The sequence below is a fragment of the Acomys russatus genome, chromosome 5 (assembly GCF_903995435.1).
Source record: "Acomys russatus chromosome 5, mAcoRus1.1, whole genome shotgun sequence".
Classification (NCBI taxonomy): domain Eukaryota; kingdom Metazoa; phylum Chordata; class Mammalia; order Rodentia; family Muridae; genus Acomys; species Acomys russatus.
Window position 1 is genome coordinate 36,966,710 of NC_067141.1, and position 17,437 is coordinate 36,984,146.

Below are 17,437 nucleotides of genomic sequence, written 5' to 3' on the forward strand. Positions count from 1 at the left end.
TGGGAAAAATTTCAGCTATGATTTTATTGAAGATGCATTGTCTACCTTTCAAATGAAATTCTCCTGTGGCCATGATTTTTAGATTGTGTCTTTTCATAATGTTGCACATATCTTGAAAATACTATTCATATTTTCTTATTAATTTATCTTTGTCCTTGTTTGAATGCCCCATTCTTCTGCCTTGATTTTAAGCTTTAATATTCTGTCTTCTCTTTGATCCACTCTATTGCTGAGGTTTTCAGTGGAGTTTTTTTTTGTTTGTTTGTTTGTTTTTTTGTTTTTTGTTTTTTGTTTTTTTTAATTTTTAACTTATTGTGGCTTCCATTTCTAGCATTTCTGTTTGGGTTCTAGTTGTTGTATTCTCCTTTCATATCCTATATTGGCTTACTTCATCCAACTGTTTGTATTCTTTTGAATGTATTGAGTAATATATTGGTATCTTCTTTCTTGATATTTTTTGAAAATACAAACATCTTTTTGAGTTTATTGTCTGGAGTTCCATCTATTCCATTCTCACTCAAGGTCATTACTATAGAATTAGTAATTTTGGTAGAAGTTATATTGCCTTTTTAAAAATGTAACTTGTGTTTTTATGCTGGGACTTATGTGTCTGGAGTTACATTGTTGGGTAGATGTGTTTACTTGCAAATTACCCTCATTCTTTTAGGGGAAGTGTTTGCAGTACTTGGAAAGGATCAAGTTGTGTTACTGGTGGTCAAAGTCTAAGCCAGGAGTTTCCAGGTTATTGTCACCTACTCAATAAGTAAAAAAAAAGTATTTGACAAAAATCTAGCACGTATTTCTTATTAACACCCCTGCAGCAAGAACTCACATGAAAAATACAGCACCCCAAGTTCATGAGAAGGAAGAGCCGATATTCTCAAGATGGTAGTTCTTTCCAACATGATTTGTAGATGTAAGACGATCACAATCGAATTCCTAGTAAAAGCTCTTTTGTATATTGTTGACTTACATATTCTAAGGCCTATAGAAAAAAAAGCAAAAATTCAGAGGAGCCAGCACAACGGTCAGAGCAGAACAATACCAGCAGGAGACTAAACAAACAGCTCAATGGAGCAAAATAGAAAACCAAGAAATACACTATGCAAATAAAGTTACCTATACGAAGATGGTCTCTGACAAAGGATATGGCCATGTAATGGAGAAAAGAAAGTCTTTTCAACAAGTGGTGCTGGGACAATGGTACATCCATAGGCAGAAAAAAAAAAAGAATAATTGTGTATCCTTTGCTGACTTGATGCCTGCCACCACCACCACCCTCATAACACACACACACACACACACACACCAAAACAAAAACAAAAACAAACAAGCAAACAAACAAAAACCAGCCCAATGGATCATGGAAAATTAAAAATGCTAAAACTTCTAGAACATGACACAGGAAAAAAAGTTAGATGACCTTGTGTTTGGCAAGCATATTTACTCACAATACCAAAGGTGCAATTTATGAAAGAAATAATGGATAAGTTAAACTTCATTAAAGTTAGAAACTTTTACTGTCAGAGTAATTCAATCAGAAGCATGAGAAGGGAATGCACACTGGGCACGGTGGTGCAAACCTGTAATCCCTGCACTCTGAGAGGCAGATACAGGTGGGATCTCTGTGAGTTTGAGGCCAGCCTGGTCTACAGAGTGAGTTCCAGGACAAGCAAGGCTACACAGAGAAGCCGTGTCTGAAAAACCAACCACAAACAAAAACAAACCACCACCACAACAACAATAAACAAACAAAACAAACAAACAAACAAACAAAATGGGCACAGGCTGGTAGAAAATATTATTTTACAAAAATTCTTCAAAATATATATTGAACATTTAAAGCTTACCAAATAACCCAATTTAAAGACAGCCAATGTTTGGAACAGAGAGACTTTACCAGAGAAGACAGTGATGGCAAATAAGGATATGGAAAAATGATTAACATTTGCAAATTGCTAATTAAACCAATAATGAGATACAACTGTGTCCCTATTAAAACAGCCCAAACCAAATGCTGGAGAGAATACAACACAACAAGGATGTGTTCTTTTGATCGATGGGAATAGAAAATGCTGTGTTGAAAGACCTTTTGGTAATTTCTTACTAAACTAAATATATACTCGTGTGTGTGTGTGTGTGTGTGTGTGTGTGTGTGTGTGTGTGTGTGTGTGTTTGAGAGAGAGCATGGGCGGGGTGGGGTGGGGAGGAGGCAGAAAAGGGTATGCATATGTATGCTAGTATCTGGAAGCCATAAGGCTGATGTAAATAGTTTTATTCAGTTGTTCTCCACTTCATTTTTTGAGACAAGGACACTCATTGAATCTTGAGCTCACTGATTGGCTATACTCATTGGCCAGTAAGGTCCAGGGATCTGTCTGTCTGCTAGAGTTACAGCTGATAGCCCAGCTTTTGTGTGGGAGTACTGGGGATCCAAATTCAAATCCTAATGCCTATGTGGTAGGTACTTTACCTACTGAGTTATGTCTCCATTCCTTAAACTCTTATCATGTGATCCACTATTATTCCTTGACATTTACCTTTGATATATATGTAAATGTCACTTTTACTTCCTCAGATGAAGAGATGAGATGAGAGCCGTATCCAAGTTTTACAAATACATGACTTGGGCTGAACCCAGAGCATTTCTATCTCAGTTCTATCTATCTCTAGGCCTAGGCCTGTTAGCTTCTAGCCTCTGTACAATCCAATCTTCTGCAAGCCTGGACCTTGAAGGCTTCAGTGTGCACCCTTGTCTGCTAACCTAGGTCTAGAATGTTTTCAGCCTCCAAGACTTACTGCTGAATAAGCTTACCCTTTCTGGTACGTTTATCAAAACCCACAGAATATTCATCACAAAGGGTGAACTCCATGTCAGCTATGGGTAATCGATTGATGCAGGTATCCTGATTATTACAAATGTATCTCTCTTGTACAGAATCTTGTGTGGGCAGGGGCAGAGAGACTCTCTTATTTTCTGCTCAAGCTTGTTGTGAAAATCAGTGCCTAAAATAGTCCGCCATTTAAAACGAAAATAAAAAGCATATCTTCCGATGCATACTTCAACCAGTTCCGAGTTGCATGGCCTTGACAGACACTTCTTGAGATTTGCTTTTCCTCTTCTGTAAAACAGAGTGAGAGCCAAGGGTGATGTGAGAAAAGTTCAGTAATCCAGACTAAATGCTTAGTGCAGCAGCTAAGCACAGTAAACACTAAATAGCTGGTGGTGATATTGTTGTTACTGTTATGTTGTAGCCCAGTTCCTAGCCGTGGGGATCTCTCTGTCTTTCAGACACTGGTGCTGTTATTGCAAGGTAAGCAGGTTTGCAATGTTTATAATTTTCCTGACACCCTTCCTCCAAATGGAACTCAGAAGACAAACTGGAGGTAAATGTGAACTCTCTCATGGGCTTGGAAAAACTGATAAGTACCCCCCGAAAAATTCCTTTCTCATGAAATACTCCTGCTGTTTTTCTTCCTCAGAGAGGGACTCTGCCTCAGGGGTTCAGGTGTTTCTGCTGTTCGGGTCAATAGGTATTTCTAAACGTCAGTGGATTCAGAACTGAGATCAATGTTTAGAAAACATCCTGCCTTCTGATTGGGAGTTAGGTGAAGTTGGATTATTCACAGTGCTTGGAAAGGTGCTGTTTTGTTCTCTGCTGTGTGCCTATTAGCCACGGAAGAGCACACAAGATCGCAGTCCTTAAAAACTTACAGTGGACAAAGCCTGCAGTGAGTTTCAAATGATCCCCTGGGCCTTCTAACAATTAGATGTCTTGTAAGTTTTGCTAAGATGTAAACTTTGAATTTTTTAAAAAAAGAGAAAAACAGAAGAGATACTGCATACAAAGTAAGGAGGTCTTGCAGACACCCAGCTGAAGGCACCAGTTACCCAGGTGCTTTATTCATCTGGAGCAATTTGTTCTGCATGTCACACAAAAATGTGCCAAACGACAAATGTAATAGAGTGCTTTGTGAAAAACAACTGCATTATTGATAGGGCCGTCTCCTGTCTCGCTGCCGACTCCTGTTTATCAAATTTAACATATTTGGTGCCAGGAGAAACATTAGCCAAGTTTTAAGAAGTGTACATTTGGGAGAACAGGCAGCTCTGAACTTGATACAGTTTCTGATGTCACTTCCCAATTCTAAGAGTTGGTGCCATGAGAGCTCAATAGGAGTTGTGTAGAGTCTGTCCTCAAGGATTTTGTCAGGCCTCAGGCAGGTGGGAATCCCTTCCTGGGAGGCAAATAAAGCCTCATACACTGGGTTTCTTTCAGTAGATTTTCCTGTGCAATTCTTAGCAGATGAAGAAGCTCAGCATAAACTGGCTGAATGAGGTTTAAGTCCTGTGATCGTCCAACCGGAAGTCCATCAGCTGGAGGCATCTTGGTGTTCTTGGTGCCACTGCAGGGCATGCCACCAGCTAGATAAACTCAGAACTTTCTCTACCATTTGCTGTGCAGATTCTGTGTTGTTTCTTCTCTCGTTTCCCTTGCTGTTCTCTCCTTTTCTATTTCCTTTCATCATCCTTCTTTTCCGGTAAGAACACCATCTTTTGTGTGTAAATCCTATCATTAGTCATTGACCGCTCATTAGATAATAGAGTTGGGGACAAAGCACATGAGTGATGGTCTCAGAAGCTAAAAGAAACCCCAAGCTGCCACATCCTCCAGTGATTATATGCAGTGTTACATATAGTTAACAGTCAGCTTTTATATAATTTATATACCACTAGCAAATAAACTTTATAACCAATCAAAAAATCAATATACTTAAATGTCTGCTGTAATCAAGTTCATGGTTAATATTGATGAAGGCTACAAAAATAACAAGACAAGAATGCATATCTAGTCATATTTGCAATACAAATACAGCAATTTTAGCAAATGACAGAAAAAATATGGCTGGAAGATAGAAGGAATTAATAGGTAAGCTTTAAGTTTTTTTTTTTATTTACAATAGTTAAATAACAGTGGTTTCAAAATTACTTGAGTCTGGAGGGGTAGCTAGGTCACAGAGTGTTTGTCCAGCATATACAGGCCCTAGATCTGAATATTGAAGAAAATGTATTGAGGTACTGCATAAGAAGAAATTAACTCCTTCCTTAAATATGTGTTGAGTCTCTACAAATGTCAAGCTTTCCCCCTGGATGCTGTACTAGCTGTGGACCCACTCTTGTCTTAAAAAGTCTCATAGAATAGGATGAAATATCTAGGTTTCTACCCCTGGAAAATCACACTGCTGTGCATTACAATGGGGCATACACAGCATGCTTTGGGAAATATGATGAGTGTGCAGTTATCACAGTAAGCCAGTTTGTATTGTGTACCAAGAAAGCTGCTGCATAGATAACTGTGATGGTGAAGAGGGAAAGGGGCCATGATGGATCTTGAAGCTGGACCATCAGCACAGGTGACAATCTGCAGCCACATGGGGAAGATAGTAAGCTGGTTCATACAGCACAGAGACACAAAGCAGACGGAGGCCAATGCTTCCGATAGGACCTGCAAGGAGGAGGAAAAGGAGGGAAGCTAGATTAACAAGTAGTATCAAAAACAAAGGCAAAGAGTGCTTTAAGGAAGACCTAATACTTCTAAGAGATTAAACAAAATGGCACCTGAGACTGGGTTGGTAGAGGAGCTGGGCAAGGAAAAATGTAGGTATGCAAGAGGTGTTTTGTTTTGTGATTATAAGAGGATAGTTATTGCTGTACAGTCCAATAGCAAGAAAGATCTGGGCTAGCTCAACAACAGCAGGAAGAGTCCACACAAAGGAAGACACTAAGTGGAAGCAGAGAGAGTCAAGTTCCTGAAAGCTGGGGTAAAGGTGGGAACTGGAATCGATGTTCCAAGCACAATGAGTACCATGTCCCTTCTCATCACTTCATGAAGACACATGGGAAAACACAGTAGGAGATGTAATTAGAGAGATGGTAGAAAGAGTACCAATGGGGCTGGAGAGGTGGCTCAGAGGTTAAGAGCACTGTCTGCTCTTCCAGAGGTCCTGAGTTCAATTCCCAGCAACCACATGGTGGCTAAAAACCATCTAGAATTCCATCTAATGCCCTCTTCTGGCCTATAGGCACACATGCAAGAAAGAGTACCAAGGACCAGGCACAGTGCCAATCTGAGCACCCGGGAGGCTGAAGAATAATCCTAAATTCAAGGTCAGACTGAAAAATTCTATGGGACCCCATTTTCTAAACAAACAAACAAATAAATAACATTTGGCAGTAGTTTTGTGCCAGAGCACTTGCCTAATATTCATGAAACCTTAGACTCAACCTTCAGTATGAAAGGAAGAGAGAGAGAGAGAGAGAGAGAGAGAGAGAGAGAGAGAGAGAGAGAGAAAATAAAACTAGTCTGGGAAGAAGTAAGTAGTAAAGCTAGGGTGACATTCATAGATGTATATGAACTATGCATTCTTTGTTTATAAAAATCTAATATTAAAACAATTGCATTTTAAGTAGCTAGAGAGATCATGGTCCAAACAGTTAAGAGTCTTCCCTGACCTTTGAGAGGACCTGAGTCCACCAGCATCCATATCAAGTGGCTGACAACAGCCTATATAACCCCAGCTCCAAGGGATCTAATGCACGCACACACACACACACACACACACACACACACACACACACACACACACACATGAACATACATTACATTTTTGTGAGGCCTAATGAGATACAGTATGTAAATATATTCTTTTACATTTTTTCCTCATAGAATTTTAGTTTTGTTTCATTTCCCCTCCCCCCATGTCTCTCTCTGTCTCTCTGTCTGTGTCTCTGTGTCTCTGTCTCTCTCTGTCTCTCTGTCTCTGTCTCTGTCTCTCTCTCTCTGTGTGTGTGTGTGTGTGTGTGTGCATGTGTGTGTGCTCAAGCACTGATGTAGAAGTCAGAGGAAAGCTTGTGGGGTTGCTACTCTCCTTCTGCCGTGCCGGCGGTGATTGAACTTGGCAGCAAGCGCCTCTACTGCTTCTCCTACCCACCAAGAGTTAACAAATGCAGACCCAATGGGGAATTTGGGAACATAAATTAAGTTAGAGACTTTTAGCTTTTTTTTTTTCTCCCAGATATTTCTAGCTAAATCCTAATACAGCTACAAGGGATGTGATATTAGACATGCTATCTAACGCCTGTGCCTCCATTTTTGTACACATTAAATGTAATATGGCAACCACTTTCTCATGGTTTGTGGGGGGAAATTCAAGCAGTTGAACAAAGACATGCTTGTAAGAGTGACTAGCCAGCAGCAAGCACTTTATGACCTTTGTTTCAGTATTAATATTAAGAACAGAATAGGCTATACTGCTTATTTAGATTAACTTAACAAAGAAATAAAGGAGTAAAGGCTAAATCATTTGGCCAAGAACATATGGCCAGTAATAGGAAAATCAGAATTGAGTCTGAAACTTGACTCCTAAGTTTCTTTTATATAACAAAGATTTATTTCATTAGTACAACTGAGAAGACTGGAGGTCCAAAAACTTCATCAAGTGTATACTAATGGTTAGAGCCACAGTGAACATTAAACAAACAGAAATAACAAAATCAACTATAAGCAAGGCCTTCCACCAAACCTGTTCTGACATCTCCCTCAACATGCTGCCCAGGAGCACCTAGCTGTCAGCATCCTACCTCAGAGCTTAATCAGTTCCTAAACTCATGTCCTTTGGTAAATCTACTCAGGTTGTCTGTGGGCCTCTCTACCACATTTGGTGCTTGGATCCTGGTTTTTGGCTGATATGCAAAAATTAAAAAGAACAAGAAACTCCCTGAGAGACTGCACAGCTGTGCATGTAAAAGAACACAAATCTCCTCAAATAAGAGCTGGAAGAGAAGAAGAAGAAGAAAAAAAAAAAAAAAAAAAAAAAAAAGAAAAGAAAGTTCTCAACTTAATTTATATTCCAAGGTTTTCCCCTGGCTCCACATTTTGTGGAAGTCTCAGAGGGGCATGCCCTGTGTGTTCCTGCTAATTCCATCCTCCTTTGCTGAAGCACCTACTCCAGGGAGCTCAGAACTCCTGCAGTTTGGGGAATTGTCTTCCCCTCCAGGGAGGCCAGCACCTCTGTAAATCCTGATTTAGCTGCGAAGACAGCTGTAAGCCCTTCAGACTGGTAAGTAAAATGGATCACAGTTTACCTGGGTAGATTTGAGGCCCAAAGTGTGGTGCTAATCCTTGAGTTAAGCAGTAGCCTCTAAATGTAGGACAGATGGTTCCCCCCGACTTCCAGGGAGGGGGAGAATGAGGCTTCAACACAGGAAAAGAGAGAAGAGGAGGTGATGACAGCTGAGGCTGGAGCAAGCCCAGAACAGGAAGGAAGTTGGCACCTTAATGATTTGACTAGAAGGCAAAGCTGGCCACCTCTCCCCAACCCTTTGATTGGTGACTGCTCAGGGGCACTCCTTTCTCCTGTCTGCTGACTTTTCAGCCAGTTGTACAATCTCCTGCTACTCAGTTTTGCTTTTGTTGGAAGCAGCGTATGATCTATGCAGCCTCTACTTTTAACACACATAGGAGTTTCTTTGCATAGTGGGGACTCAGGGAACATCACTACTCACTTTGAATTATAAAAACGTAACTTACATTTCAGGAACATAGCTCCTCAGGCAAATAGAATATAACCTTCTCATGCTATTATTAGAAAGGATTTTTTTTTTTTAAAGAAAGGATATTGTAAAGTATTTGAGGAAAAGCACTTTCTCTCTTTGAAAACAGTAGAAAATGAAGCTTTATATTCTCCTTAACTTTTAAGTGAACAAACCTGAATTATTTGAGGACATGTCATACATCTCCTGAAAATAAAATAACGTCCTGAATACTAGTCTGAGAGTTAAAGGAAACGCCTGACTGCAGACATTTACATATAGTATCAGGGACTGAAAATCAACTCTTCCACTAACACACACACACACACACACACACACACACACACACACACAGAAGCAAATACAAAAAGATCTCTCACACACACACACACACCACACACACACACACACACAGAGAGAGAGAGAAACACATACAAAAAGATCTCTCTCTCTCTCTCTCTCTCTCTCTCTCTCTCTCAGACACACACACACACACACACACACACACACACAGAGAAGCAAATACAAAAAGATCTCTCTCTCTCTCTCTCTCTCTCTCTCTCTCTCTCTCTCTCTCTCAGACACACACAGAGAGAAACAAATACAAAAAGATATCTCTCTCTCTCTCTCTCTCTCTCTCTCTCTCTCTCACACACACACACACACACACACAAAGAGAAACAAATACAAAGATGCACACACACACATACACACACACACACACACACACATAGACACACATGGACACAGACACAGACACAGACACAAACATAAGCATTCCTCTTTGTGCCTTCCTTACTTTAAAGGTATGTCCTTCACCATAAAAAAGAGCTGTGTAGTAGAGCATCCTTAGTCATTTCTCTTTCCTGTCTTCTGTACTGTAACTATGTAAACTGCATCTTTTCATGGTGGAGAGGTGAGCATTCTTCAAGTGCTTCTTCTTCCCAAGCTGTTGTTGGCACTCAGGGATGGATCCAAGGTTCTCAACCCCATAGCATGATTAGCACCAGAGTCCTGCTGCCTCACCTCGCACTTGTCACTTATGGCAGTTAATATCTTTACACAACGGGATCCAGATACCAAAGAGACAAGCCCCTGGGAGTGTCTGTGATTTCCAGATTAGATTAACCATTCTGTGAGCTGGGGCCTTGAACCCAATCAAAGGAAGGAAGCAAGTTGCATGCAAGCATTCCTAGCTCCCAGCTTCCTGACTGTGGGTGCACTGTGCAGTCACTCTAGCTCCTGCTGCCCTTACTTTCCCTGCCATAACAACCTGTGTTCCATGGAACTACAAGCCAAATGAACCCTTTGTTCTTGAACATATTTTTGTCAATAGCATCAAGGCAAGTATTTAACAGACGGCTCCTCCTTGCCCCTTTGCACCCTGCCTCTATTCTTAGGAAAGGAATTCCTGTGCTGATTAGTTTTTGTGAACTTGACACAAGCTATTGTCATCTGGGGTAAGGAAAACTTTATTTAAAAAAAAAATGTTCCCACCAAACTGACCTATGACAGAGCAGGGTCCCGCCCATTGGAGGCGGTGCCAGCCCTGGGCGTGTAGAACCGGAACAGGAGAAAGCGGACTGAGACAGCTGTAAGGAACAAGCCCGGTGAGGAGGACTCCTTCATGGCTTTGCTTTAGTTCCTGGTTCCAAGTGTCTGCCTTGAGTTTCTGCTCTAGCTTCCCTCGGTGACGAAGAAGAAATTGTAAACAAACAAATCGTCTCTTTCCCAAGTTGCTTTTGGTCATGGGTTTTTTTGTTTGTTTGTTTGTTTTTTGTTTTTTTTTAATCACTGCAACAGTGTAGAGGAGTTTTAACCCAGCAACATAGCTGCTCTGATCACATCCAAAGACCTTCTACGTCTGTGAGGTGCATCTGGGATGACACGCCTTAACTCCTCTGGCTGGAACGCAGACTCATCTCGAGTTCATTCAGGAGAACCAGGTGTGCTTTTAGGTGATAGTTCTGAATGAGATCCCTGATTTGCTTTTTCAGATTATGTTAGCACTAAAAACTAAAGATGTCCCAGAGGCAGCCACTTAGACAAGGAGTGAACACTGAGCATCTTCACTGAACATCATCTATAGAGAACAACAGAAGGTCAGGAGCACCAATTTACTTTTACATAAAGTGGCACTGATTTGGGTATCTCATAGAAGTCAGAGAAAACATGGCTGGTACTGGGCAGTGTGTGTATGTGTGTGTGTGAGAGTCCTATAAGTCAACATAGAATGGCTGGCACTGGGTATCCTAGGCCCCAAAGGTACAGTAATGTAATCTGCTATATATCTATTTTTGGGAGAGTGTCACTTTCGTGTGATTCTGTATAAATGTGGTCTTGAGTCAAGAACACTTGCCTCTGCCTTCGTCAGCCTGCCTATGTGTCTGTAGGCCTGTGTGCCTACTGCCACGCAGCTGTGTGCTACCTGCTTGTGTGTACCAAGTGTGTGTCTGGGCTTAGAGTGAATAAAATATATCTCATCTGACTATGAATCCTCAAAATCTGTTTAACCTGGCCTCTCATATAACCCTATTCTTTCCCTGGCATCTGAGCATGGACCTCACTGTTGCTTTTGTCCCAGTAACAAGTTTTAGCACAGGCTATCCTGACTTTGAATGTGTGCTCAGCGAAGAAGGGACATAGTCAGGGGCAAAACAGAGCCCTTTGCAGAGAACATCTTCAACTCTCAGCTTTCCTTTTAAAAATATTACATTTATTTGTGTGGTGGAGGCAGGACAGGCTTTGCTGAGGTTCACCCAAGATCCCACTGCCATGAACAAATCAAGCCCAGACAATTAAATTACTAGAGCTAAGATCAGGAACTTCCGAGGACAGCATGCAAGTGCAGGACTGTGACCTGTGAGATGAAAGAAACTCTTTCTCCCTAAGTGGGTTTTGGTCATGGCATTTTGTCACAGCAGTAGAAAGCAAGCTAGAGCAGCATGGAGTCTGGTCTAGGCTTGTGGGTCTAGCTAAATGGCTTGGTAAAATTGGACTTCCATGAGTCTCTGTTAGACTCCACTAGCTGTTTCAGCTCCGTGAGATGTGATTATTTGTTTTTATTTCAGACAATTTAGGCACATAGTTTTCTTTTTGGAATATTCATTAAATTAGAGGCCTGAGTTTTTAGAAACTCTTTTTTTCTCTCCAACAAACCTTTATTAAGAACTGACCACAAAGCCGGGCACGATGGCACATGCCTGTAATCCCAGTACTCAGGGAGGCAGAGGCAGGTGGATCCCTGTGAGTTTGAGGCCAGCCTGGTTTACAAAACAAGACCAGGACAGCTGGTACTACACAGAGAAAGCCTGTCTTGAAAAAAACAACAAAACAAAACAAGCAAACTAAGAATTGACCACAAAACTGGGACACTGCTGCTTGTCTTTAGTCCTAGCAGAAGTAGGAGGACCATTTGACCTCATGAGTTCAAGACCAGACTGACAACACAGCAAGATATTGTCTTAAACGACAGTGACAGGTGCTGGCTATGACTTAGGGATTATACTAGGCAGTGGAGAGGCGAAGATGAGCAGATAAACATGTTTAACATCAGAGGCCGAACTGGTCTGCTGTGCTGGATTTTGAGTGCATTCTGTAGAGTTCAAAAGTCTTCGCTGGCATTTCCTGTGCTAAGGATGGATATGAACAGCACCTTCTTCAGAACTGCCAGCTCTGGCTAGGCCTCCACAGATCTGTCAGGTGACTCTGTGACTCTGATGTGTGTGTTCCCACTTTACTGCTTTGTGTGATGCACTTAGACAGCTAGCCCTGGCGTGGCCCAGGCTTTTCATTCCTCCCCTCACTTCCTGGCTTCTGCCATGAGCAAAGTTCTTATACCACTCTGGCCTCAGTTATCTATGTATACAAGAAAAATGTTGCACAACAAGCAAGGAAGAGAGTTGTTGCTAAGTTACATGAGATTTTGGTGCAAGACATGAACTTCTATTTTTACAAATAATGATGAAGATGTCAATATACTTATTTCGGATGTAAGAATTGCCATGTTCCGAAGCATTTACCCTCTACTTATTTACTTCACTGGTCCATGCCGAGTGGGGGAGATTTGGGCCACGTGATTTCCTAGTCTTGTGCCTTCAGGGAGAACCAGGGTCCTTCTAGTTCTTTGGGTATTTGAACATGGGAGCTAAATAATGTGGCTTGGAGTAGCCTCACCATGGGGATTAACTCACGGACTGAGCATGGCACGCTGACATTGTACAACATGTCTGCCAGAGAGGCGACCTTCAGTATCCGAGTTGTAGCAAGAACAAGCCAAGAGGACACAGATCACATCTTTGTGTAGACAGGCTTTGGCTTTCTTCTCCTTTTCTTTCTTTCTTTCTTTCTTTCTTTCTTTCTTTCTTTCTTTCTTTCTTTCTTTCTTTCTTTCTTAAGGAGAATATTCTCTGAGATGGTAAAGGAATTTTTGAATATCTTCCTAGGCTGACATGTGTGAACATATCTGTCTGTGCATGCTATTTTCAGTAGTAAATTTGAGCTTTAACTTTCTCCTCTGTTATCATCTATGTCTGCCTTTGTACACACCTTTCCCACAGGAGATGTTCTACTGCCTTAGACTATCAGGCCTTTAGGGAGACACTGAAACCGCTCCACACACTCTTCTTAACTAGGTATAAAGGAGCAAGTAACTAAAAGGGTAAAAAGATATTTGCGTGTGACTATGACTCTGAGGAAGAAAAACCTGTCATCTTTAGGACACTGGCATTTCCAGTCATATCAGTTTACATCTGGGTTATTTGCAGGCAGCAGACAGTGCCGTTGACTAGATGACCTATAATCTGTACTACATTAAGTCATTTCTCACCATTCTAGAGGCTAGGTCGTTCAAGATACATGTGCTGGCAGGCTTGGTGCCTAATGGAGACATGTTTTTTGCCTGGTTCGTAGAATGGGCACAGTCTTGCTGTGGTCTGCTTTAGAAGGTACGTGGGCAGCTCTGAGGGCCCCTCTAGGACAGTGCCTTTTCTACTAGAAGTCAAACTTAGTGTCAGGGGGAGGGGGGGGATGAACTTTAATCACAGGAGACAAGATCGATAGTCTCTATACCTCCCCATCGATGGACAGTTGCAGGAGGATTGGAGTTTGATTCTGCACTCCACCTCCACCCCCTCCCCCATTGGATGAGGCTATAGAAAATGTCATGAATTTTTAAAGATCGAGGAGAAACTTGACTCCTGGTAATATTTGTTTTACTAGAATATTGAGTGTGGGAGGCCTGGACAACCAAATTATTTTCTAAATATTTGACTGAACGTCTCTGATTTTTTAAAGAAGTCGTTTTATTTCTGAGATACAATATTTATATTTATGGTGGAATTCAGTGTGATAAATTCCGTATGTATGAACAGTCTGTAGGAAATGGAGAGATGGCATAGTGGTTAAGATGCTCTGGTGTCCTTGCAGAGGGCTAGGGCTGAGTTCCCAGCACCCATGTTGAGCAGCTCACAGTCACCTCTCACTCCAGCTCTAGGGTATCTGACATCCTTTTTCTGCCCCCCTCTCCCCTGCATCCACATGCACATTCCCCCACATATATACAACTAAAAGTAAGTTTTAAAAATGAATATGTTTTACATTCTAGACCTGGGAAGACGACCCAGTTGGTAAAGGGCTTAGAATGCAAGTGTGAGGATGTGTGTGTGTGTGTGTGTGTGAATATGTGTAATGGCCAGAGGATAAACTTGAGAGGAGTTCCTCAGGCACTGTCCACTATTATGTTTTTTTGATACTGGACCTCTCATCGACCTGGAGCTTACTAATTGTAAGGCTACCTAGGTAGCGAGCCCTCAATCTCCTCCTTGCTGCTAAAATTACAAGAGTGAGTCAGGATGCTTAACTTTTTTTTTTTAATAGGTATTCTGGGGTACTGAACTCAGGTTCCTATACTTGCAAGCAGACAGTTTGCCAACTAAGTTTCCTTCCAGACCCGACTTCATTTTTGTGGCAGAATAATGTTCCATTGTCTATATATAGTGAATGCTACTGTTTTTGTTTTGATTCCAAAAGTGGGATGTGAAACAGACTTGTATGAAGGTGTGTCGTGTTTTTCTGCTGGAAACAGACTTGTGAGAGAACAGGTGGTGTTTATCCACTAGAAGAGGATATATATGTATACGTATGTATGTATATATGTGTGTGTATTTGTGTGTGTGTGTGTAGGTATACTTATGTATGCTCAAACAAGAGGCTGGGCTTTTTGGTCTTAGCATCATTTCCTATTGTTTGGCTGTTCATCACTCCTCTTTGAGATGCTCCTAAAGAGAACTGGTCCTTCGAGGCTCCAACTGCTGCTCCAGATTCTGGTGGATGCAGTTGCAGTTATCTTTGCTGAATTGCCGGTTTGCTGTTTAACAGGCCTGCTGAAATCCTAACTATGAAGAGTAGAATCACTCCACGGGGAAGTCAAATTATCCCTATTTGCAGATGATATGATAGTGTACGTAAGTGACCCTCAAAATTCCACCAGAGAATTCCGAAAGCTGATAAACACCTTCAGCAAATTGGCTGGATACAAAATTAACTCAAAAAAGTCTGTAGCCTTCCTATACACAAATGACAAGCTTGCAGAGGAAGAAATTAGGAAAACCACACCCTTCACATTAGCCACAAGCAATATAAAATATCTAGGAGTTACCCTAACTAAGCAAGTGAAGGACTTGTATGAAAAAAATTTCAAAACTCTGAAGAAAGAGATTAAAGATGACCTGAGGAGATGGCATGATCTTCCTTGCTCATGGATCGGGAGAATTAACAGAGTAAAAATGGCCATCCTACCAAAAGCAATCTACAGATTCAATGCAATCCCTATCAAAATACCTACACAATTTTTTAAAGACATTGAAAGTTCAATTCTGAACTTCATATGGAAAAACAAAAAACCCAGAATAGCTAAAACAATCTTGTACAATAAAAGGTGCTCCGGAGGAATCTCCATACCTGATTTCAAACTGTACTATAAAGCAATAGTAATTAAAACAGCATGGTACTGGCACAGCAACAGGCTGGTTGATCAGTGGAATCGAATCAAAGACCCAGATATGAATCCACACACATATGGTCACTTGATTTTTGACAAAGAAGCCAAATCCATTCAATGGAAAAAGGATAGCATCTTCAACAAATGGTGCTGGTCTAACTGGAGGTCTATGTGTAAAAAAATGAAACTGGACCCATATTTGTCACCTTGCACAAAACTCAAATCCAAGTGGATTAAAGACCTCAACATAAAACCAGAGACACTAAGCCACTTAGAGGAAAAAGTGGGAAAGAGCCTGGAACATATTGGCACAGGAGACAACTTCCTGAACAGAACACCAACGGCCCAGGCCTTAATGTCAACCATTAATAAATGGGACCTCATGAGGCTGAGAAGCTTCTGTAAGGCAGGAGACACTGTCAAGAGAACAAAGCGACAGCCTACACACTGGGAAAAAATCTTCACCACCCTACATCTGACAAGGTCTAATATCCAAAATATATAAAGAACTCAAGAAATTAAACACCACCAAACCGAATAACCCAATTGAGAAATGGGGCTTGGAACTAAACAGAGAATTCTCAACAGAGGAGTATCAAATGGCTGAGAAAACACTTAAAGAAATGCTCAACCTCCTTAGTCATCAGGGAAATGCAAATCAAAACGACTCTGAGATTCCATCTTACACCCATCAGAATGGCTAAGATCAAAAACTCAAGCGACACCACATGCTGGCGAGGATGTGGGGAGAGAGGAACACTCCTTCATTGCTGGTGGGAATGCAAACTAGTACAGCCACTTTGGAAATCTATCTGGTGCTATCTCAGAAAACTGGAATAGGGCTTCCTCAAGACCCAGCTATTCCACTCCTTGGAATAATACCCAGAAGATGCTCCAGCACACAACAAGAAAATTTGCTCAACCATGTTCATAGCAGCCTTATTCATAATAGCCAGAACATGGAAACAGCCTAAGTGTCCCTCAGTAGAAGAGTGGATAAAGAAACTGTGGGACATATACACTATGGAATACTACTCAGCTATTAAAAACAAGGAATTCCCGAAATTTGTGGATAAATGGATTGAGCTAGAAATGATCATAATGAGTGAGTTAACCCAGAAGCAGAAAGAATCAAATGGTATATATTCACTTATATCTGCATACTAGCCCAAGGGGCATGTCCCATGAAAGCCTTCACTTACCAGGAAACTGGGACAGAGGAGAAGGCATCCTACTGGGGCTCTAAATGAGAGACGCATGGGAGAATAGCAAAATAAAAGGATACAGAGGGTCCTAGAAATCTACAAGTAGAACATTATGATTGGCAGATTTGGGCCCAGGGGTCCCGCTCAAACTAAGGCACCAGCCAAGGACAATACAGGAGGTAAACTTTAAACCCCTTCCCAGATCTAGCCAATGGTCAGAACATTCTCCACAGTTGAGTGGAGAGTGGGATATGACTTTCTCACATACTCTGGTGCCTCACATTTGACCACGTCCCCTGGAGGGGGAGACCTGGTGGCACTCAGAGGAAGGACAGCAGGTAGCCAAGAAGAGACTTGATACCCTATGAGAATATATAGGGGGAGGTAATCCCCCTCAGGAACAGTCATAGGGGAGGGGAATAATGGGAAAATGGGGTGGGGGGGAGGAATGGGAGGATACAAGGGATGGGATAAACATTGAGATGTAACAAGAATAAATTAAAAAAAAAAAAAGAATCACTCCACGGAACTGTGTCTATAAAGGTCTACTTCTCCTGTTCCTATTAACCTCCTTTCTCTCCTATCCAGGGTAGGTGTGTTGGAAGGGAGGTATAAGCATTAAAGAACCCCAAACAAACT